Below are 5,000 nucleotides of genomic sequence, written 5' to 3'. Positions count from 1 at the left end.
CATTGGTTTAGGGTCATAAATGGTATGACTGTTTTTGTGAGGGTGTATTAATAATAAGTTGTTTATTGTATATGGCTTGTTACAAGTTTTGATATCTCTATTAATACGTAAGTGCACCGAGTCTTGTTTTGTGTCTTTGTAAATAATAAAGGTATATTCATCTTTTATTCATGCCAGTCGCATTCTAATGTCATATTTTAATAATTTGATTTGTGCGTTCGTAGATGGTGGCGGTATATTTTTTATGATAATCGTATATTACTGTAAAAAAAATTTAATGTCTTGATTTGTGCGTTCGTAAATGGTGGTGGTATATTAATATTAATTGTGTATTACTGTCAAAAAATTTTAACATCTTGATTTGTGCTTTCGTAGATGATGGCGGTATATTATTTAGAATAATCGCATATTACTGTCAAAAAATTTTTAATATTTTCATTTATGCGGACGGGATTATTAAGCTAATTTAAACAATGTTATCAACATCTTCATGCTTATGTTTATGGTAATCACAGTCATCAACATGTAATAGGTTTTAACATCAAATAATGCTGCCGCTTACATTATTATATCTATATCGAAACCGCTCGGTGTCATGTTCCCATAATTATACATCGAACCTTCTTCAGACTATCGGCAATAGAAACTCCTATCTCAATTCAGGCCTCGCTTTATCAAAAAAAAAAAAAAACTACCTGGAACCACAATATTACCAAAAGGAGATGCCGCGTCAAACCAGTCTCGCTGTCAAAAAAAGTATACAAAAAAAATAATAAAAAAATTATAAAAATAAAAATAAAAAAAAATATAAAAAAATAAAAAATTATCAAAAATAAAAATAATAAAATTATCAAAAATGAAAATAAACAAATTATAAAAATAACAATAAAAAAATTATCATAAAAAAGAAAAAGAAAAAAAATTATCAAAAATAAAAATAAAATTATGAAAAATAAAAATAAAAAAAAATTATCTAAAAAATGAAAAATCAATATATATAAAAACCCATTCCATATCTCCTTAAGATTAATAATGGGCACTCAGCGTATCCTATAGAAGTGCCGGCCAAGGAGTGTCGGCTTCGATTCATGAGTGGGCATATGGGCACTTGTTGCACGTCAATCAAACGAGGGTATCTGGATCATTAGGGCACATTAGATCTGCCCCGCCCCGCGCGACAGTTTGATTGACAGATGAGAGGATGGAGTTTGATTAAGTACTTCTCTTGAGGTACCCTGTGTACTGTAAAAGAATTCCTATGCATCTGAATTAAGTTAGGTGGTTGGTTACGTCGTATCTCTCTCTCTCTCTCTCTCTCTCTCTCTCTCTCTCTCTCTCTCTCTCATGTGGTCTTATGGTAAATTTTCTTGTGGGTGTTTCTTGATGTAATTTGTAATACCGTGGTTAAAATCTGTTTTGTTTATGTAAGCATCTCTCTCTCTCTCTCTCTCTCTCTCTCTCTCTCTCTCTCTCTCTCTCTCTCTCTCTCTCTCTATATATATATATATATATATATATATATATATATATATATATATATATATATATATTTTATATATATATATATGTATATGTACATATATACATACAGATATATACATATGTATATATATATATATATATATATATATAATATCTTCAGGTAACTTAATTTATTATTATTTTAAATACTTAAGATACTTATCACCTTGTTTTCTTCACTTTTGAGAAACAAGTTAAAACCCTTGTGTCACCAAGTGCAAATACAGGTTACTGTATCCCATTCGCCTAAGTCATTTTCATACTGGATGCATAAGTGTGTGTGTTTGCACAAAAAAAAAAAAAAATAAAAAGAAAAATTAGGTCAGCTGTCACTTTTTATATTTCAGAGATATTTTCAGATACAGAATTATCTGTACAGTCGAAGTCAAAAGTAGTATCACGTTCTTTTAGCTAATCTGTGGTTTAGGTCAAGGTCTAAAAAGGTCACCTTAGATATTCCGTCTCGGGAGCATACCGTCCTTTTGACGGGTGCACCGTCACTAGAGGCCGCGGTGGCTGGGTTGTTTGTTATCTTCCGACAAACAAAATTAGACCAAGATTGGCCAAGTTTCCTTGAATCATGCCCCGGTTGTCGCTTGAAAAAAAGTATATGTTAAATAAGTTTACAAGTTCGCATTCTCCATTTACTTTTTTCTCTGTGGTTATTCTATTTTCATTTTTGAAATTACTCTTTTTTTTATTGTTTATGAGTATTTAATGTTCATTTTGGAAATTACTCATTCATTTTTAGTTTTCTGGAAAAGAAAATTATTTTGCCGACTTTGTCTGTCCGTCCGGACTTTTTCTGTCCGCACTTTTTCTATTCACCCATAGATCTTAAAAACTACTGAGGCTAGAGGGCTGCAAATTGGTATGTTGATCACCCACCCTCCAGTCATCAAACATACCAAATTGCAGCCCTCTAGCCTCAGTAGTTTTTATTTTATCTAAGGTTAAAGTTAGCCATAATCGAGCTTCTGGCAACGATATAGGACAGGCTACCACCAGGCCGTGGTTAAAGTTTCATGGGCCGCGGCTCATGCAGCATTATACCGAGACCACCGAAAGATAGATCTATTTTCGGTGGCCTTGATTATACGCTGTACAGAAAACTATTGCGCCGAAGAAACTTCAGCGCATATTTTACTTCTTTTTAAGATAATGGATCTTTCAGTTCCGTGTATGACCTTCGTTTGCGTGACGCCAGTGTATATACACCTGACAATCACTCATTTTCCCGACAACAGGCATGGTTACCTTACTGCACACATTATTTGTTTTAGTTTTGAGCTGAAATATAAAATCCCCCTAAGAGCGGGTATTACAGGTGTAATCGCCGGGATTACATCCACACCTGTATTTCATTGCAGGATTTACTCCGGGCGAAATCGTGGACTGAATACCCACTAATACTCATAACGTATTTTTGTAAAAATAGTAATCCGCATTAATCCCATTCTGCTGTATTGTGATTTGTGTAAATTTTTTCAGCTGTTCCTCGACGTATTTTATTCTTCCTTCAGGCCTGCCCCGTAGGGGCGGGGTAGTGCCGTCAGTGCACCTCATGCGGTGCACTGTAGGCAGTACTTAAGGTTCTTTGCAGCGTCCCTTCGGCCCCTAACTGCAACTCCTTTCATTTCTGTTCCTGTACCTCCGTTCATATTCATCTTACTTTCCAACCTCTCCTGACAACTGTTTCATAATGCAACTGCGAGGTTTTCCTCCCGTTACACCTTTCAAACCTCTTACTCTCAATTTCCCTTTCAGCGCTGAATGACCTCATAGGTCCCAGCATTTGGCCTTTCGCCAAAAATTTGTATTCAGTTCTATTCCATTTCTTCAGGCCCGGGCTATAAGGGTTCATTGAGTTTGACGTTTCCTTTGGCGTGGGCGTGAGAAGGTGAGCCTTGCATATTGTAATGATTATGATTTCATTGTATTTTCAGAATGGGTGAGTAATGCGTCTCGTTTCGACCAACGATTTAGTATTGTTTCTTAAGAATGATTGATTATTGGGTAAATATATATATCTATAATATATATATAATATATATATATATATATATATATATATATATATATATATATATATATATATATATATATATATATACATATAAATATTATACATTGTCATATACTGTAATGGCATTAGTTAAGAAAATACTGGCAGTTTTCATAGGACTGGTGCCTCCGACTTTGCACGCATTCCTCAGAGAGAGAGAGAGAGAGAGAGACATAAATATCACGTTCGTACGCTTCCTCGAAGCACATAGTTTCATAGGCCTTCGGAAAAAAAATGTTGCCTCGTTTAAAAAAAAATCCCAATTCGATTTCCAATAACATATTACAACTAGCAGATTTATATTCTCCTTGCATTGTAGTACATTTTTATCTGTGTATTAATTTATTATTATTTTTATTTTCTTTTTTAATAAGCGAGATCTCTTATTTCTGTATTTCCCCTGAAATCATCTCACTTCTCCCTAATGAACACCATGATATTCTTTGGAAGCTCGAGTTTCAAGTCAGTGACCCCTTTGGTTGGTTCCATATGAGTAGGGCTCATCTTCTGAATAATAATAATAATAATAATAATAATATTAATAATAATAATAATAATAATAATTGATTTCCTTCGTCGGCTTGCAACGAAACTTCCTTCGTCGTCGGTTTGCAATGGGACTGTTCCTTCGTCGTCAGCTTGCAACGGAACTGTTCCTCCTTCGTCAGCTTGCAACGGAACTGTTCTTCCTTCGTCAGCTTGCAACGGAACTGTTCCTTCGTCGTCAGCTTGCAACGGAACAGTTCTTCTTTCGTCGGCGTGCAACGGAACTGTTCCTTTGTCGACGTGCAGTGGAACTGTTCCTTCGTCGTCGGCTTGCGTTGGAACTGCTCCTCCTTCGTCAACGTGCAACGGAACTGTTCCTTCGTCTTCGGCTCGCGATGGAACCGTTCCTCCTCCATCACCGGCCTGCGATGGGAATGCAACGCAAGTCGCACAAAGGCAAACCTCACCTGAAGAGAGAAAAAAATCGAAGCTCACCTCAGATGAGGACTGTGTCGTCGGAGCCTGGGGCCCAATATGACTAAAGTACACGTCTCGCTTGGGCGTAGATCATAACGAAACAAGACGCCGCCGCCGCCGATATTATCTCCGGGCCTTATCGGGTTCCATCGTGCACCCGGGTGATCTGCGAGACCCGATTCTGGACCCGCCGCGGAGGAGCCCGCGGTGGTCTGGGACGAGAAGAAGAGAGAGAGAGAGAGAGAGAGAGGTGAATTTATATCGTTATTACGCCAAAATCACAAATTCATATATCTACGTAATTGAGAGAGAGAGAGAGAGGAGAGAGAGAGGTGAATTTATATCGTTATTACGCCAAAATCACAAATTCATATATCTACATAAGAGAGAGATGAATTTATATCCATACTACACCAAAACCAAAACTATATAAATATATATATATATATAT

The 5,000-nt window shown here is 36.3% G+C and overlaps 1 protein-coding gene across 1 annotated transcript in view; it reads left to right on the top strand.

The window, feature by feature from the left end:
• The window catches only part of LOC136845069 (fibroblast growth factor receptor-like 1), a 599,462-nt gene that overhangs the window by 257,075 nt on the left and 337,387 nt on the right, over positions 1 to 5,000 (top strand). The window lies entirely within an intron of this gene.

The sequence above is a fragment of the Macrobrachium rosenbergii genome, chromosome 13, assembly GCF_040412425.1.
Source record: "Macrobrachium rosenbergii isolate ZJJX-2024 chromosome 13, ASM4041242v1, whole genome shotgun sequence".
Lineage (NCBI taxonomy): Eukaryota > Metazoa > Arthropoda > Malacostraca > Decapoda > Palaemonidae > Macrobrachium > Macrobrachium rosenbergii.
Note: the sequence above shows the minus strand (reverse complement) of the source record. Positions and strands in the feature narration are given on the sequence as shown.